The sequence below is a fragment of the Lissotriton helveticus genome, chromosome 1_1 (genome assembly GCF_964261635.1).
Source record: "Lissotriton helveticus chromosome 1_1, aLisHel1.1, whole genome shotgun sequence".
Lineage (NCBI taxonomy): Eukaryota > Metazoa > Chordata > Amphibia > Caudata > Salamandridae > Lissotriton > Lissotriton helveticus.
This window is the reverse complement of record NC_136057.1, coordinates 839,884,267-839,904,870: the sequence shown is the minus strand read 5'-3', so window position 1 is coordinate 839,904,870 and position 20,604 is coordinate 839,884,267. Positions and strand designations below refer to the sequence as shown.

General features: G+C 40.9%; 1 long non-coding RNA gene across 1 annotated transcript in view; it reads left to right on the top strand.

The window, feature by feature from the left end:
- LOC144770944 (uncharacterized) overlaps window positions 1-20,371 on the top strand; it is a 436,724-nt gene extending 416,353 nt beyond the window's left edge. The window contains exon 3 of the long non-coding RNA XR_013599068.1: window positions 20,220-20,371. This is a non-coding gene — a long non-coding RNA (uncharacterized LOC144770944). The remainder of the gene's footprint in view (window positions 1-20,219) is intronic.
- Window positions 20,372-20,604: the final 233 nt, after the last annotated feature.

The window sequence follows — 20,604 nt, the reverse complement described above, 5'->3', positions numbered from 1 at the left end:
AGCATTGGGTCATGTGGATGTCTGCGGGGGGAATCTAAGGCGGGGCGTTTGCCTCCCCATGGATTTTTCACTTTCCCTTTAATGACTATGACCATGACCTTTGACATTATCAAAAAGGGTCGAAGGGTGGATGATGTTAAAATGATGCCCCCCCTGAAAAATGTCTGCGGACACACAGGTTGCATCTATTTACTTACTACTATGAAATCCAGCAGGGGCTGCGCACAAGGTTACATCACATTAGCTCCTACACAACTCAGAGCAATTATAGCCTGAGCCGTGGTAGAGTTATTTATTTATCAATTACGATGTTTGCCAGCTAGTAGAGAGTCCTGAAAGGCTGAGAAGTCCAGAAAAGCGAAATAAAGAGGAAGGAGAGTCTAACTAAATCTGAGGTGAATCCCTCTTTCGGTATTACTTAACAAAGATCCTGTTAATACAGGAATTCAAATGAAAGCATAAAACAATTCTGTCTTCTGGAATTTACTGAGCTTGTGATTGTTAAGGCCACTTCTCAGGCTTTTTTCCTTCTTTTTATGAAAAGAATTTTGGGCAAACTTTATTGTAGGTTTGCAAATAGATGGTTCAGAAATTGTAGGGCAGCTGTAAATGGTCTTAACACAGTTCAGTTTTACATTTCCTCTTTGGACTACAGAGTCACACGTATTTATAGTGTGGCGGAAATGTTAGGAGTGTGTGGTAATTATATAACCACTCTTTTAAACTTTTCCAGCTGTACATAAGGAGAACAATGGTTGCCGGTAGCATAGCATATTTTATCAGACTTTTTGCTCTTAAACACTAAATCATGAGATATCTCCAAGGCAAATTTGAATTATTCATCAGAGGAAAACCACATCATCCTGCAAGGACAGGAAGATTATGGGCAAGGAGATAAACATTATCCAATTTATTATTTGGCTAAAGGTAAAATAAAGTATGTGTCCTTCTTTAGTAATTTTGTCACTTTAAACACGTTGATAACATGGAATTCCATATCTGAAAAATCAGTGTTTTTGAGCATAATGAATATTAACATTCAGGATGTCCTAAACAAACATTACATTTTTTCTTGAACTGAAGTTCTGGTGATACGTTTCTTTCCAATTCCAGCCTGGAATTGTGTTTTTTCTAGACCCTCTGCAGTAGCGGCTTGTGGTGGGAGTGCTGCTGGGCACTGACGTGGGGCGGGGGAGCTGCAGGGTGAGGATAGTAAACTACGGATTACGACTGATTAGAGGTAAGTAAACATTTAAATAAATAAAAATAATTTTGTTGTGCGCGCTGCATTGCCAAATCGATGCAGCGCACCGAACGAAATCCGTTTATTTATATGTTTACTTACGTCTAATTGGCCATAATCCGTAGTTTACCACCCCCACCCTGCCCCTCCTCTGCCCCACATCAGCGCCAAGCAGCACTCCCACCACGATCGCTACTGACCCTCTGGCACCAAGGACTTACTCAATGTAGCAACATAAGACAGGGATCCTGGTAGACAGAAACCAAACCACTGACCATTACTAAAGTGGGCTGCATTTTAGGAAACAGTTAGCCATGAAAGACTTAACAGCAGTAAATGCAGGGCGGTGACGTGGGGAGGGGGAGGGGCAGGTTGGGGGGTGGGAATGCATGGATTACGGAGTTTACAGGTAAGTAAACATTTAAATAAAGAAAACGAATTTCGTTCAGTACACTGCATCCCAAAATGCGATGCAGTGCGCGCAACGAAATTCGTTTTATTTATTTAAATGTTTACTTACCTGTAAAACTCCGTAATCCATACATTACTAGCCCCCACCCTGCCCCTCGCCCTCCTCACGTCACCGCCCTGCATTTACTCCCACTGCCGGCCGTGGTTGCTTAACAGGGATAGTTAGTGGTACCCAAACTCTCTTTGATCAAGAATAGACATACCAGCCACGGGCCGTGGAGGGAGTTACGGTGGGGCAGGGAGGCAGGGAGGGGGAGGGGCAGGGTGGAGGGACCTAAAATCCGGCATATGGATAATTGCAGGTAAGTACACAATTTAATTATTAAAACGAATTTCGTAGCGCGCAGTGCATCGCAAAATGCAATGCTGTGCGCGCTACGAATTTCGTTTTATTAATTACCCTGAAACCGGTTCCAGGATGCTTGTTTCCAGTTCAGGGAAGACTTGGCTTAGCAGTTCGGACTGGACTGTTCCCATGAGGAACAGGGTCAAGACTGATTGGCATACAGCTGGGACTGATCTGGGGTGGCGAAGTGAGCAAACGAACAATGAAAGATTCAACCCAGATCTAATAGTGACTGGAGTTGAGTGTCTTAAAGGTTTCAGTGCTGCATCCATCATCTTATTGTGTTTGATTTTCTAATCTTCCCAAAGCTATATATGGATATTTTTATGTGAAATTAAGAATAGTAAATCTTTACCTAGCTACATATGCTCACCTCGATGATATAGTAGTAGTCAATATTCTGGATTCAGTATTTTTGTAAGCCGATATGAAAAAGTTCAATATTCTGGTAGTGCACATTTCTTGAGCTCTTGAATACTCATACTACCTGTGATGTAAATTATTTCTCAGAATAGAAAAACAGTTTCACGATGAAGCAATAATTAGTTTTGTTTGTTTCTGAATGTCCTTATACATTAAACATTCACTATTTCAAATGACCTTTTGGGAAATCTCAGGCCCTATATACTTGACTACATTATACTGCTCGATAGATAACCATGTTCAAGTGACCTTGTTCAGCCAGTGATTTCTCATGCGAAGACCCAGAATATTTTTGGGTCTTTCTCCATCTGGATAAAGTTTCTTCTATTTTTCTTTGGTACTCCACTCCCCTTAATTTCAATTACACTTAATATTCATGAGGTTTGGACACACCTTAAGGCGATGTTCCTGTTCATTTTCTTTACACAAAAAAATATCCTGATGAAAGCGATTTTACTCTTGTTTTTAAATTCTGAAACATTTTGACATAATATGTGATTCAACAAATGATCAACATATTGCTTAAAATTCACTCTGACAATAGTTTATTGATTCTCGTGTTATTGTGATTGGATTGCCACATCTCTCGTTTACACTATTCCTTATGCAAAGCCATAATCATTGTTGCTTTTTTCCTTTATTTACAAAAAGAAATTATGTTTTGTATAATAAAGCTGTATAGCTTTAGGTGAAAATGAATCTGCACTTAGAAACAACATTTCCCTAGCTATTAAAGACAAAAAGCGAATACAGTGTACATATATATCTATTATTGCCTTTAGCAGTAATGTCATTTGAGCTGATTATTTCTGCCCTCCATTCCACAATCGCCGTACACTTTGCAGAACTTTTTACATCCTTGTACCTTCTAAAATGTATGAGGATGGCTCCTACTGGTCCCCAGTAGTCAAAAGAATAGATCCACTTACACTTGCCATTCATTCAACAAGCCAGTTGTGTTCAACATAAAGATCTTCTGTGTTGTATTTTTTTAGTTCTTACAATGATGCACAGGTATTAGACAAACCATCATCTTGTGTACTGCTGCCTACTGAGACATTTGTTTTATTGACCCATGCAGAGTGTTGCATTCTGGGCGTGACATTTATGACTGCCAGTAACCCACTCCATACCTTTAAAAGGACTGCAGCAATATGTTGGGGAACAGAATATTCACATCAAAATGATATGGCCCAACCAATGGGTTATCAGAGTATTCACCCACAAAGTGTTCAGTTGGTCACCAAGACCACAGGCAACATAGGGATGTATTTTAGAATTTGACATGGAAGGGGCCATATTACATGCTGTACGCAGTGAGTGCAAAAAACATGTGTGACGGTTTCTGTGACCCAGGGGCCTGTTGTATTGTAGAAGGGGCGGCAGATGCCTGTGTGCCCTTTCTGTAATACAGATAGCACAGGCGCATGTATGCCACTGGCCAATAGGTCACCGTGATAGGCACCCTTCCTTGATTTTCCCTGCCCAGGCCCATCAAGGGGCACGTGGCAGACCCAGATATAGCAAAATTACCATGGCCCCACACAAACAGGAAGAAAACTAAGGGGCATATTACCAAGCAATAGCGATAATTATCGCTATTGCTTGGTTAGAGACAATTTTTTACCGCTGAGCTGCGGCGATTTTTACCGCAGATAAACCTTGGTATTACCAAGGTTTATAGCAAATGCGATAAAAAACGGCCGCAATGCATGAATATCGCTGAAAAGTCAGCGATATTCATGCATTACCGAGCTAATGCTCTTAGACATGTTATCCACCTCCCATTGGATAACATGGCTAAGAACTGCTCAGGGCAGGTGTTAGCTTTTGGAGATATTCGCGCTTAGCGCGAATATCTCCAAAAGTTGGTAATAGGAGATAGCGATGTTAGCGACTGTTTCCAGTCGCTAACATCTTGGCACGCCCACTTTGCATGTCATTAGTGATAAATATCACTGACATGCAAAGTGGGGCCCAAGATGGTCGCTATCTCCTACTAGTTGTCGCTTACTGGTGTTTGCGACTGCTAGGTAATAGGGAGATAATTTTATCTCCGCTTTCTTGGCTTTTAAAGCCAAAAAAGCAAAGATAAACCCCCTTGATAATATGCCCCTCAGTTCGCATCAGGGCCCCTACTTATTTGTTTTAGTTAATCCGACTTCCTCTTTGGGAGTTGGTGTTAGTAAAACAAAGATATATGCTGGGAAGGTCCGAGAAAACAGCATCTACTACATTGACTTTAGAGCATTCACCACGCTGCTACCCAGCATTTGACTATCAAAATAAGGTGCCTTCCTCTCTCCACCAACCCAGAACAGTTCTGGGTCCCATACCCCTCTTCTAAGGGAATGGAACCAGCCCGGTAAGTAATAGATTCATTTCAAGCATTATATATCTGCTTTTGCTTAAACAGCCAGCTCTAGAAAACGTACCTGTGCTTTGTGTGGCCATATGACATCATATTCTCCCCCTCACATTGCCCAGACAGGTGCAGGTTGATATTCCTGCAGTCAACCTTCCTGGTCTTACTGACAGGGATCCTCCAGCAGAGCCACTGTCCCAAGAGGTCCTTAGTTCTCCAAAAAACCCTGATGATGATTGTTTACATCGAATCCAGGGCTGCACTGCACTGGGAAAATCTCATTACTGTCACCATAGAAGGGTACAGCCTGGTCGAACAATTTATATTGTTTCTATTGCTCATACTAAGTAATGACCAGCATTTCTAGAAATCATGCTGAAGACAGTAATGTGCATTCACCAATGAATTCGATTTTTATTAACTAACAAATGCAACAAAGGTAGATGTTTTAGCTTGTCTCTAACCCAATTTAGGTAAATATGACTTTTCATCTTAAAGCAGACCTTTGCAAATAGGAATGGTCACTTCTTCCTGTGCAGTGAAAAAAATACATTTGGATGCTATCACTGGTGGACTTCGACGTACATTTGATAGTTTACATAATTATTATTAGAGGCAGGCGTTTAACCATGCCAAAAAGGAGTAATCCCCTTATCATATTTTAAAGTACCTCAAATGAGTGATGCAAAGCCACACTGCAGCGCACATGTAATATTTATCTTTCATGCCACTAGTACAGATTTTTACAAATTTGCACTGTGGCCTTATCTGAAAATCAAATAAGCCAATCGGGTTCACCATGCTCTCGGGGTCAGAGCATGTGTGCTGGGAAGGGCTTGGCAGCCTCCCAGTGCTGAGAGGTCGAAACAACATAGGAAATAAGGCTAGGGAAATGAAAGAATCTGGTGAGTCCTTGTGAACAAGGCACATTTCCCAACGCTAATGTATTAACTTCTCTTCTACTGTGTGACAACATATTATCCACCTACACATGTATCTGCAGCTTTGCAAACACTTTCCTCCAAGACTAGGCACCACACGGCATATGATTTACAATAAGAGGCTTCTTGTTTGAGAGTTTTCTAGCTGTCAGTGGAATAGTAGGATCTTGCCTGTAGTTTTGTTGTAGATGTTCAATCTGTAAATGTAAAAAAAAAATGAAACTTCTCTGTTTGGGCCTCAGATATAGAATTTGCTAGAGCAAATGTTCCAGACTGCACCATCTCCAATGTCACTGTTAACAGTTTTACATTATATCTTTTCTTACTTTTAAAATCGCTTACTTTTTTAAATTACAGAATGCATGTTGCAAAGGATTGCAGGCTCTCATGAAACAGTCTGCATGAGTTTATCGATATGTACATGTCTTACCTGTGCCGTGACTCCACAGCTATTTGTCTCACAGAAAATGTCCCTCTTGGATCCAGCTCTTTTGACATGTGTCCTACTACTACAAATATGCACCTAGTTTGTGCTGTTTGAAACAAAGTCACAGCACTGTCACATCACAATATCTACAAGTGTGTGCAAAATAGTTAAAACTAGTCTGCTTATGTGATGGCACATATCCTGCTGGATTTCAGCACCTTCTCTTGAGTTTAAATATTAGCTCCACACAAGCATGTCAAAACATTTTTAGGAACATATTGTAATATAGGGCCTGCTCTCGAGTTTGGCAGGTGGAATAGTTTGCCAAAAAATGGCATATGTTCCATCTTGTATACTACACGTACATTTCTTCCCACAAGCTTGAAATATGGCGGTGGAATACCTCTCACATGTTTCGCAGAGTATCCGGCCTGCCAAACTCCAAATAAGGCACATAGTTGAAACGACTCCTTCAGTCTGCCGCTGGGCTTGCTCATTCTGATCGTCTACCACCCTCCTTCATAAATGAGGAATAACAATAAACGATTCACTTATCTATTATCCTTGGGTGCTATTAGCACACTCAGTCACTGTTGTTGGAGTAACATGTAAATGATCACATCTTGCATGTTTCGTTTCTAAGCGTTATGTAACTAACTGCTCCTCCTAAAACACACTTTACTGTTGGCTTATGTTATGTTAGAGATACTATGAACTATATCAGAATTATTTTATGTAACAAGTAATAATTAGTATTAGAACTTATATAGTCCAACGTAGAGAGATATCAATTAACGAATTGTATATAGTAATGAGCGAGAATTACCGTGGTCGTCTGAGGTAAATGGTATTTGCAAAGAACACTGACAGAACATAGTAGAATGAGATACCTGAAATTACAAATTCCTTCAGATCTTCTTCAGATCGAATTAAAAAAGAACAAGTTACTTAATTGACGCCTGGCAAATTCTAAGGTAAGAAATCTGCAGCTAGAAGTGTCTATCAGATCGCCGTTCCAGTTCATTCTAGGTATGCATTTATTAGAGATATTCATAAATCCTCACTCCATCTATGGGCAATGGTCTAGTGTGCATTTACAAAAGAGTAAGACATTAACTGTACAAGATTAATGCTGAATCAAAAAAACGTTAGAACTTTACAGTCTTAAAGGATTAGAATAAAAAGTATTTTTTTTTAATTCATATATTTTCTGAATATTCACTCCCTTCTCTGGAACTCCATGCCCCAAATTACCCCTTCAGTGAATAACTCTTTTCTCATATTATTTCTGTGGTTCATACACCTACTAATTGAAAGAATAGGTGCAGATACTTTACATCACCTATGAGGCACAAAGTAATATCACTGTCAGCAAAAGAAATATTTAGTTGCTCCAGGAAACAAGAAAAGAGGGAAGAGGTGTTCAAAGAAAAGTAAGAAAAAGCCTACACCTCTGAAAATATTGCTATTATTCAAATCTTGTCATTCTTCCCGTGACCATAACCTTTAGCAAGCCATCCGGGCAACAAGTGGGCATGATGGATCCTCGCATTAGTCCGACTGAAATTAATACGGCTATTAAGAAGATGACGGCAGCGAGATCCCCGGGGATGCACTGCTTCCCTGTAGAATTACACAGGAGCGCGCGGCAATCTATCTGCGCCATCTTGGACCTCTGAGAAACAAACACAGCAACCTCGCAAGGGAAGCATTGCATTAGGAGCCTTTATATATTATTTCGAATGTGCCAGAATATGTTTCTTTGAACTTAATGATGTGGCCACAGCTTTCTTTTTTTTATGATGTAATCTTATTTAAAAAACAAAAAATGTATGCAGAGTGTTTAGACCATCTAAAGCGTGGGTACTCATAAAGATTTTCCCGGGGGCCTCAAAGTTTAGTCTTTGGTGTGACCAAGGGCCACACTAATGCCAGCATGGGAGGGGGGATGTAAAGTGGGTGTAGGGGAAAGGTAGCATGTATATCTAGTGGTTGAACTCAATTGCGCAATGTGAAACCAGAAAATCTGGGATGAATCGCAGCTTCACCACTTGACCAAATTTTGTGACCCTGGGCAATTGTTTAATCTCAATCTCCCTCCTTTTTCTTCATGATCACATATAAGAGGACCTCGAAATACAAGACTTTAGGATGCTTGCTGTACCAACCCATCTCCTGTGCTTGGATGCATTCACTAATGACATTGTTGTGGGAGGGGGAGCATAAACATTTGTAAATTCATGTTTGAAGACTATTACTCAAAAAAATATCCTTCTGAATGCACTGCTATAATTTGATTTATTTATTTATTTATATAAAGCTTATAAAGTTCCTGGTTACACTAGCTAGTGTGTCCCCGCGCTGGGACTAAGGTGAAATGGTTCTAGAGGTCAATGAATTAAATGTTTTGAATTTTGAATAGACTATCGTATTTTTACATGTTTGGTGTCTTTAAAAGTTAAAGTGTTCCTAAAGTTAAGGGGCCTAGCTACTTCCTTTTGTTTAACTGCAATTTACTTTCAAATAAAAGAGCTTGCTGTGTATTACATTTTTTTTTAATGTTAGTGCTGACTTGAGTAAACAACAGCCCAGTGCTGCTGCTACTCGGGGGAATGCATGTAAATGTCAGGAGGGACGCATGCGGTCCCAGGGCCGTACTCTGAGTATCACTGATCTAAAGCTTCAGGTCGAAATTCTGTCACACAGCAGAGAAAAATCTGTAGTATCAAACTCCGAGTTCAGATCAGTCCCACGCAACAGGCGACTGCGAATAGAGCCCAGGGGCGTTTATGATCGGGTCATGGCAGTCCATCCTGCTTCAGCACTTTAGCCAGCAGGCTTCCAGAGAAAAGGCAGAGTGACAGAATGTAATTTACTGATGTGCTGAAGAAGTGCTTAAAATGAGGTACATACAACCCTATTAACCGCATGCGCGCTAGCGGTTTTCCCGGTGCGCGCTGCGTTTTAAAAAAAGCTGCGTTACATGACGAGCTCAGGTCGTCATCAGCGTACGAGCGGCGTAACTCATGACGAGCTGAGCTCGTCATGAGCGCCAAAGTGGTTAAGGGCAAAGGCAGAGTCAGTAATATTGCGGGGGTCGGGTCTGGGTTGTGAGCTTCATATTTTGCAGCACTAACAGTGGCATTTCCTATTAAATACCTTATCTGACAAGTAGGGCATGTGGGGGGCTTAACTGTCAGTGGAATGGGAGAGGAGTGTGAATTGTTAAGACTACTAAGTTGGAAGCAACACAATCTTTTGTAAAATAACCAACCTTCGTGAAGACCTTCAAAATTGAGAGAGAAAAAGTGGGGATGTTTTTGGCAGCATGTGTGTATGTAGAAATCCCCTGTGAATTCGACAGAGACCTCTCCATACTCAAATGCAAGGACCTAAACCCAACAATTTATTAGAGGCAACATTTATTAATCGGGTTTAACACCCCAAACACCCCACCTGAAACCACTCCATTGGGCATAGATAGCCATTTAAATGTAGATTCTTTACTACAGCTCCATGTACATGGGAAATCTGGTCTGGTGGCTAAGATTTGGAGTGTGGATGCAGACATACTAAACTCAGTTTACTGAAAACAATGAAAGCACAGAGACCTAAGCATATTATGAGGAAAAATTATGTGAGAATAAAATTATGTTGACACTAGATTGAAGACGGGCATAGCTTAGTCAATGAGATGGGGGGGTTGAATCTCAAATTTCCAATCTAAAAAAGTGGCAGGGTGGAGGAATGAGATGGCCAAGGTGCAGTATATACTGTTTCCATGAGGGCCAGGGGTAGTATTGATTTGCATTAGGTGGACCTCTGTCTACAGTGGTATAGTGGCAAAAAGTGATGGGTTGGCTTGCTACCCAAAGCGATTGCGACTGGTTAGATTATTTGCACCATTCATCTCATCACCATTTTCGTGTTTGATTTCTAGTACAGTAGTTGGAAACCTGTGACTGGAACAGCTTTCCAAGTCCCACATGCAATGTTTGTGAATTCTAAAAAGTAGTAAATTTGCACCTGCTGAGGGAATACTTCAATTGGTGCATTATACTATTTTGGTCAACTAGCCACTTTATATAATTAAGTTTCCACTCCAACAAATGGACAGGTTAAAAGGTTTTTATTGAAATGAGAATAACGAGGGAAAATAACACTATTATAGCAAACCCGACTCAAGGCCTACAGACCCAACTACCAAGACCAATCCAAGAATGCATTTCGGGTGTGTCATACCCCAAACACCACGCTGAAGCTACACCCCTGCCTGTCCCACCTGGGACTAGTAGTTCTCCATTCTTCCTGAGAACTCATGCCAGTGGTCATGTACAATATAATAGCCTGGAATCCCTGACCTGGGAATCAATTATTTTAAATGTTTTTTCACTCTTCTTTGTCTGCCTTGCGTGTGATCTTGTTTTTAGAGCTGTCAAACCTTTACATGTAAGCAGGGATCTACGTTGTCAGTCCTCGAATTTTACAAATCAGTTCATCAAGTGACTGACAGAGGTGGGTGCAACAGCAAATGAATAGATCTATACAAGCCTATGCACACACTAGTTCTATTTCTATTTTCAGTGAGTATACATTGTATTCAAAACAGCTTCACAAGACAGAGTGAGTAATAATACAAGTGATCCATGTAGTTGACATTTTCTTGTTCTTTTTAGTCCAATAATTGCCCAGCCAACACGTGTTTTGTCGTTGGGGGGTACCCTTTGACTTCCTCAGGACTGCCAGGCTAGTAAAATCAATGTCAGCATTCTCTTCACCCGTTCTTCTTCCGTCCCGGCTGGCAAAATGGTGTCGTCTTCACAACTGTTCATTGTAATGTCCATTTAATATCTATCATGATATCTTCTGGTATTTAAATTGCTTGGAATATTACGTCAATACCTTCCAAATCTCGAGGGTTGCGATTCTTCTATGAAATCATCGATCTGCACCCTTTTACGGGTACCTCTGCGTGTACGCTGCCACTGCGATCCATGCTCCGTGACCCTCTCAATGACCCGGAACGCAGCAAATTAATAGGGCTAGCTGAACCAGAGACGAAGCATAAGGCCTGCCTTTGACTCTAAGAGTCCATGCATGAGTCAAGCCATGAAAACATTTTGCATGTCTAACGTGCAACAAACATAAAGTAAAAATATGATTCGGTCTCTTCAAAATTCAAAAAGATGTATTCAACATGCTGAAGTGTTTCACCTTCATATATCAGATTATATCACTGCATAGACAGCCATTTATTAAAGGTTCACCCTGCCAACGAGAATGCCATTAGTTAATTAAGAGGCAAGTCAGTAGTAATGTTAACCCAAAACATGGCCTATGTATTTGTTCTCGATGGAGCAAAATTATGGACCATTATATGAAAGGTAGGAGGTACTTGTACAGTGCACCTCCTGATCTCAAGTATTTAAAAGTGATCTCATATGTGACAAAAAGCAATAAGGAAGCTCTGTAAAATGAAATGCTTGTCTAGGATCACATAACCTGGAGAAGCCTGGAAGGCAGTATTGATTTCTTGTTTTGAAATTCAGCCACCAGATGTATATCTCTGTCACTCTCTCTCTCCTGTTTTACATCAATGGTCAATATTTTGGCTTTTATTCTTCATCAACCGAGAATCACACCCCAAACAACCCTGCAGACTCTATACCCCTGATTATGAATTTGATTGTACCAAGGAACTGAAAGGATGACTCACACTTCAGCAAAGAAAAGTGCAATCTCTAATTGCACTGGGGTCACAGCCTATAAATGGTACAGAACAAACTCAAAATGATAAAGGAATAAATATGTAGATAAAGCTGTATGTGCCTTGCCAATTCTATGAGGCTCAAACTGCCAATCTAACAAACATAAATAGAAATTGGAACAAAGACGCATAGGCGCTTTCATTCAAAATCTACCAATAATGTATTAAAGTATTCATATACAAATGTAGCGCAGCGAAGAGAACTGCTGAATGGCTTACTGCCTGGCAACACGGGCCTTCTCTATATGCTGTTATTGTTGCACCAATCTTTGTCTGCTGTATGTTTACAACCCCCACATGAAGATTTACTATATATATAAAAAAAAACAGGCATGACACTACAAGGGGGTGAGATAATATGTAAGAAATCATGTATGAGACGCAGTTGGTTTGGTCTTCACTGAGCAAAAGGCAGTTTAAGAGGAAGTACAAGAAAACAAGCCACAAAAGATCTTCAGGCAGTTTGTAGAAAGCAAGACAAAAACTAGAGTTAAATAGCTCTAAAAGATCTCAGCTAAAGTCAGTTCCACTTAAATGTTCATGAGCATTTGTACATGCAAATGGAGGCCTACTCCATGACAAATGGCCAGATCATAAAGTGTTACCATTTGCATTGGGTTCTGCAGTGCATTGTGGTGTGGTTGGCCGAAAAGTTGTGGTTTGTAGTTTAGCCTAATACTGAGTGAGGTACTTGACTTTTGATGATATGGTGGGTGCACTGTGCATACAATGGTAATTTGCCTAAGCTTGGGTTGTTGTGAAGAGAGGGAGAGGGGATGCAGTTGCCCATGCAGGTGTTAGACCTGTCATTCTTAGGGGGGTCTTTCCCCAAACGCTTTGCCTGCTTACCTCCTCTTTTTACTGATTCTTTTTGTTGGCCTTAGGACTCTGAGCACTTTACCACTGCTGACCAGTGCTAAAGTGCATGTGCCTCTCCCCTAAACATGGTTACATTGGTGTATACCCAATTGACATATTTCCTTTACATCAAAGTCCCTTGTAAAGTGGTGTACCATATATCCTGGGCCTTTAAATTAAATGCTACGAGGGGGCCTGCAGCACTCATTGTGCCACTCCACAAATAACCCTTTAAATCTGTCTCAGGCCTGCCATTGCAGAGCCTATAGGTGCAGTTTTACTGTCACTTTGACTTGGCATTTAAACCCTTTACCAAGCCTTAAACTCCCCTTTTATTACACCTAAGTATCCCCTAAGGTAGGCCCTAGATAGCACGGATGGCAGGGAACAGGGTAAGTAAAAGGTAGGACATGTACTTTTATGTTTTGCATGTCCTGGTAGGGAAAAACACTTAAATTCATTTTAAACTACTATAAGGCCTACTCCTCCCCATGGTTACCATTGGGAATCCCTTAATAAACTTTTAAGCTGTAATTCCTGATTAGAAAGGAGTAGCTGTATCTTGTTTTATATCTTTGCAATGGTACTGATAAATCCTCTTCATTGGTAAAGATAGATTTAACATTACTATTTTGAAAATGGCATTTTTAGAAAGTATATATTTCTTTGCTCTTACAGCTCTGTGTGCCTGCAGCCTGGCTCCAATACATGTCTGGGGTGGGTGATAACTACACTTTGTGCATTCCCTCTGGACAGCCACAAATACAGGAAGCTTAGGAGTGTCTGAGTACTCATCTGCATTCTGATTGCTCTTCCTGGGCAGGAAGGGATGACACTTATATTTGAATAGGCAGTGTAGTGATTTCCCCTTGGTTCTCCCTTAGTTCCACATTTAGCTGTCTTTTGCTGCTTCTGCTTTTGAACAGCCACACATAATATCATTCTTTTTGTGACATAATATTATTTTTTAAATACACTGCACATATCATGTGTTATTCGGTGACTCTGCTTGGGATTCAGGTACAACAACATGGTGTACTGTTTTCTTGTGCCTGTTCAGCAACATCTCCTAACATTTTTAGGCATAACACAGTAGCACAGCTACAGTTTTCCAATACAGTAGTTCTTATCATACAAACCATGTCTCGAACCCTAGGGGGGGCAGAAAGGAGAATTCCAGCAGAGAGACTGGTCTTGGAATGGAGGCAGAAACCTTGCGTAAATTGAGTTTATACCTGTGTTGTGGATCAACTACATGCACACACAAGGTATGGGGTCCGGTGCTAATCCCTGAGATGAATAATATATCCCTGTGCTCACATAGTGAGAGTAGGGTAGTTGCCATGGTTGGGTTGTTCATTGTTTACATCTTGCTAGTGATCTTGATTATGTTGCTCAGTTGTATTTCTTTACTTATCGCAGCACACATGCTTCAAAATAGACTACGATAGTTTATTCATGCTGTTTTTACTTGGAAATTGGGTAAATTATTTTAGTCAATGATTGCTATTTATTGATTATGTATACTTTGAGGGTTTGAACTAAGCCGAATAAAGTTGATGATGATTACTACTATAGCTTCAATAAATATATTGTAAATTTCCTTCGTGTCCAGTTGATTTCGGCAAACCTAGAACAAGAACCTCTAGTTCTCTAGGGAACTAGAAGTTCATGTTCTAGGTTTGACACAATCACCTGCTACTCTGGAAAGGTTAAGGACTTCAGGTGTGGTACTGTGAGCTAGTTGGATTTGAGCCTACAGGTACTGATGTGGTAGAGAGGCTTGGTCCCTACATTCTGACACCCTGTTCCTCAAGGCACAGTTCTTTTTCCAAACAGAATCCCTGCAACAGCAGTGTACTGTCCCCACAAAAGGGCCAACTGTTAGTCTGGAGTCAGGGTTAGGAATAAAGGACCTCTGTGCACTTCAAAGACCCTTCTTTGAAGTCACACCCCCACTTCAAAGACACAACTGGGTATACGTACTGGGTCTCTGACCCCACCAAACTAGTCACTACTGGACCTGTAAGAACTCTGCCAGAAGGAAGGACTGCTGTGTTGTTGTAAGTCCTGACACTCTGCTTGACTGCTGCTCAGGAAGAACTGCTTTTCTGCTCTGATGTGCTACCCTGTTGCCTGCTACCCTCAGACCTTCTGAGGAAAGGACAATTCATCTCACTTGAATCCAGAGTGACTCCAAGGGCATGCAGACTTTTCCCCTGTTCTGAAGTCTCAGGGACATCAAAGATGTCCTACAACCCTGCAACAGCACCTGGACTCTGCCATCTGTGAGTTCTGTCCTGCCACATGGTTCCAATCTAGTCCTGAGCTCTTGGAAGTGAGATTTTCTGTGTTGCAACCCTTGACGCTGATGCATTGTTGCTGTTGCACTGATTGGAACCAGCACATTTCACCTGATGACGACTCATCACCCATCTTCAGCCCATTTCAGCGCTGCTCGATGACAAAGCTTGCCCCAGTGCACAGCCCACCTAGGAGGGGCAGAGGACCAAACCAATGGAAGTGCTTCTAAACAACTCTGGAGTATTATGTAGATTTGTCTAGGAGCAACGGATTGCCAACTCTGCTGTAGGCATAGTTAAATCAACATGGAGTATTATATGGAGTCCACCCAGGAGCAAATGTGGATCAACCCATTGCAGATGCTCTTACGCCACTATGAAGCATTTTATAGATTCAACCAAGGAACCACAGAGGACGAGACCCAGTGAAGGCACTGCTAAACCAATAGAAAGCTTTATATGTAGTCCACTCATGAGTGACAGAAGGCCAACTCTGCTACATGCATTGTTAGGCCAGCAGGGAATATTATATAGAGTCCACCCAAGAGTGAGGCAGCGGTATTCAAGGGAGGATGGGGAGTGAGAAGGGCAAGGATTTTGCCTAGGTTCCTCTCTGAGCCTTACAGGTCCAAGCAGGGAAGTCACCAATATAAATTGTTCTTTACCTTTGCATAATTTGGAGGCTCTTAATACCATCAACCATCCTATTCGATTGCTTGGATCAGCTGCAGTTCACTGTAATAGTACCTTTCTGGCTTACAGAGTTCTCCTTTATTGAACAAGGTCCATATCATCTTTAGTGAACCTCTGCATGGTGATATTTGGTCTTTATGCTTGACATTTAACATTTCTTCAGACAATCAAGTTTACCTATGGTCTGGTGGCAAGCTTCTGTGATGGTTCTTTTCATATTTGTTTATTGTAAGCATATGCCATAAAAGTACATATGCGTGGCTGCAAGAAAACGTTTTTAAAAATAAATCCATATCACTTTAATAGAAAAATATGAATGGTTCCTAGCAGGCACGTGTATATAGAACAGGTATAGAAACTACTTTTAGTATTCTGCATTTCACAGGGAAATGAATCATATTGGCACAAAGAAGCAGTACTACTGGCTTTAAATTGATGTTATTCGAAGACATAGCTTAAACACACAAGGATAAATGAACACAATTAAAAACCTTAAAATAATAAGAAGAAAAATGCATTATCAAATTAAATTATTGGCCCACCAGCCCTATCATTAAAGTACACTTCCTTTTAGGGGGCAGTGCATATGTGATAAGGCATAATGTCTTCACTCACAGAATAAGAGAGCCAATGGCTGGTGTGTGATAACACATTCACCCATGATGTATGCTGTGCTGGGCTGATGCAACATGTCAATCACAGTTGAACATACTATGGATCTAGTAGGCTGACCCAAAGCCTATATATATTTCTATTTACATATTCATTTTTGTTTTGGATTTATTTTATTACTTGATAGCGAGACGGCTAAAAAATATCAGTCTAACAAAAGGATAGTAAACATAGCATGCAAGATGTTTCTAGTCGGTACACACATACTTTGCCTTGCAAGAACACTGAATGAAATTAAATGAAATTTGATTTATAAAGCGCATGGCTGCCCAGAAGCGTCCCAGCGCTAACAAAAATAGAACAAAGAACAAACTGAAGAGGGAACCGATAATTAGGAGTCCTTGGGAAAGAGAAATGTTTTAAGGGCCTTTCGAAACTTAAAATAACAGGGTTCGGTACGAATCCGACTGGGGAGAGAGTTCCAGTTTTATGCCGCATTTAGTTCCGCAAGAATTAGTTCCGCAAGAATTTGGGGGATATTCAACACAGAGTAAAACAGTTATGTAATAAGAATGTTGTTTGAGTATTGAGGTGGAACTTACCTCTGTGTATCAGTCACAAGATTAGGAGGGGCCATCTTCAAGAAATGTGGTGGTCTGATGGTTCAGAGAGGATAATTTGATTTCCCAACCAACTTAAATTATTCTGAAATCCCAAAATTGGGTGTTCTCATGAGCTAGAGTATGATGCTCCAACAACCAAGAGCAGGGTGGTGTAAATAGCTGAGAAACAAAAGATATCACATCCAAGAATAGAAAGTTATGAATGTTCAAGATAGAATGGCCTGATAGGCTAGGCCACTGTGATTGGGAAAGGTCAAGGAAAGGATGGTCTGGTGTTCTATTTCAGTGTAGCATTGCACAATAACTCAGAGTAGTAAATTGAAAAGCCCAGATTAGAATGCTATGGTAGCCCACCGGTAGGTTGTCTGATAACCCAGGTTAGAAGGGTTTGGAACCCGAAAGTAGAATAGTCCAAAATCTGCAAGAAAGAAGGGCCAGGGTGAAGATGCTCCCATCTGTTGTCAATGAGAAACAAAAGTTCTTACCTTCCAGTATCCAAATTTCAACCAAACCTCCATCTGTTGAGAAACCCTTATGACTGGGCCTTAATATATAGGGACAGAACAGACGATTCTGAATTCTCTATTCTCCCAAGGAATACTGAGAGAAGATCTGACTTTCAAAAAAGCAATACCACAATTCGTAGTCAAACCTGTCTTCCTAACTTAATTTTTATTTGGATAAATATTTGTATTCTGTCATTTGAGTTAAGGCTTCAATAATACGGATAAAAACTCAGTCTGTCTGATAGTATAAACTGTGAAAGGGCAGATATATTTTTCCCCCAATGTGAGCTCTAATTCCTCCCGGTTTGTACTGTGGGCTTAGTATAGGCACCGTTAGTTTGGAGCCTCCGGGTCTTATTGTACATCTGGATGTATAAGGAGCATGTGGTGAATCTGAGTGAAGTTAGAAGTGCAGTTTTAGAGCTGGCGTTATAGAATATGATCCAGGTGGATACATTGTGGAGTCTGTGACATCTTACTAGAATCTACAGCAGGGGTCTCCAACCTTTACAGGCATAAGATTATATTAAATGAAAAGCATTACAAGCCACTGATATTATTGTTGTACTAGTGCGCACACCAGGCAAGATAGCATCAGTAGCCACAATTTGCAAGATTACCAGCAGTGATCACCTCAGTGCTTCAGGCACAGGTGTCAACTTTCATTTAAAAAATGCTTTGGCAAAGTGCAATGTCTCTATATGGGTCATATATAACAGTCTAAGCTGTAGTGCTCATAGAACCTGTTAATAGAATTAGTAGTAAGTCTCCCCAATGCCACATAATTTATCACTCAAAAAGCATTTAGTATATTTTGGAAAGTCACTCATTTTTCCCGCACTTCAGCTTATGAATACTGAAATACACACATTTGTGTTCCTGTAATGCACTTTTCAATATTGATATACCTATATTAAGTCAACCATGCAAAGGTTTGTAATTTAGCAGGCTGGGCTGCACACAGGAGAGGAGTGCTACTTGCAGGTAGCCGGAGATCTACCAGTATTTCAAGAGCTACTCGTTGGAGAAGCCTGATCTACAGGCAAGTAAAACTAGTTACATGAGAGGAAACAGTGGGAAGTTTTAGTTTGGTCCTGTATGGAGGAAGACACCAAAATTAATATTACTGTCTGGATTATATATAATGAGCCTTCCTTCAGGGAGAAAAGCACCCAGGTTAGCATTTGTTAATTCAATAACTTTCTGTATTTCTGTATCTTAGAGATTCCACCACTTAGAGCTGCAAATCGCCACAGGTAAGAGGTAGGCCACATAACATTGGGGCTTGAATCACAAAAGAGAGCAACACTTTACCAAGCTATTGTCCTTCCTCACTTTTTGGGAATTCACACTCATGTTCCACTAGTATATTATTTAACCTTTTGTCAGTGCTGTCATGCCATAAATGTCGAATTGTACCCATAGTAGATGTCTGAATTTTGGGTAAACAGTGTGTAAGTGTAGTTTCAAATGTTCCAAATGTTTTCTTTTTCCCCCCCAACTGGAAGACCATTTCCCCCTATGGAGAAATCTCTTCCCCTTTACCCCCGTGAATTTGAATGCACTCTGTTCTCTTTCCCAGCCTGGAAAGGATTTTACTTCAGCTCTTTACATAAGCACATGTTTCACTGTTTCCATGGTGGAACGGAGAGAAGGGTTTGTGAATATGTACAATCTAAGAAGTATGTGGGCAATTACAAACTCAGAAGGTCAACAGTACTTTGCAATGCCAACTTTCCACCATTTTGGCAAGAGATTTACACCTGGTTATTTGTATGTAGTTGTGGTGTCCAATTACACAGATGTAAATGAATTTACACTTGCTCTGTATCTTTTAGGAATGTCTAACTGAGGTAAATCCACCGATTATTGACCTAAAACATAAGATAATTGCTGAAAATGATTTTACAATCAGGCCACTAGTTTTTTTGATGAGCGGCTAGGAATCTTTAGGACGGTATGGTTCCGAGGGGATTTTGTGATGGCTGGTAACTGGCGCAGGTGTAAAGGGTGAATATGGAGTGGCTGATTGGGCCCACATTAGGAAACTGAGAACCCCTTACTTGATGTACTATTCACTGCACATGGTTGCAACAGGGGTAGCTGGTTAGCTGTAACAGAACTAAGTAACTGGTTACAGTTATTTATTTATTTATTTTACGGTTTCACAAACATTATAAAACACATCCCTCTATTGTATTTCACTGCATATTTATGTGGCTTATGTGCTGTCTTGTGTATTAGCTGTGCAGCCAGCAGGAGTGCCCACCTCTTAGCTGTGTTGAAAAGCATGTGCCTTATCAATAATATCCTTCAGATAATGTCATCTCACTGAAGTTGGCATGGCTAACTGAGCTACAAGAAGTAAGATAGGACTGAGGGGCGAATTAGGGTGTAAGAGCATAAGGTAGGTAAAGTGCTGCAGAAGTGTTATTGATGTTCAGTACTTGCATGCAGAAAACATTTATGTATCACTCACGAAATGTACCACCTCCTCTCTAAATGAAATGGCGTTTTAGATGAGGGAAGTATTTGTAGGATGAACTAAAACCTTCTCGCTGCCCTCAATGGACTAATAATAATCGCCCAGCGAAAGTCCAACCTTGACAGGCTCTGATCAGTATGATTTCTTCATTTACAGCACAATCACCACAGTGACCGGCCTTCTTTACCATGCCCTAGATTTATTGCTCATATGACAACCTCACCAGGAGCTGAAGAATCCAGCAGTATATTCAATGCTAAACCCAATGCCCACACAGCAAAGCAACGCATTCGGCGCAGAGAAGTCATCGTCACTCCAAGAAACACCTGGCAGAGTTCAGGTAAAGTAGTGTCTCTTTACTGGTGGATAAATCAACGGATGTATAACGTGCTTCTGTAACCCTTTTGGTGGTGGGGGAGGCGGAGGGGGAGGGGGGAGCAGAAGCCTCATGAGGGGACGCAGCTCAGCAGTTCCGCCTCGAGCAGTAGTTCAGGGACCCACTGCCACAAAAAACGGGTGACCCGGGCCATCACGCAGGATC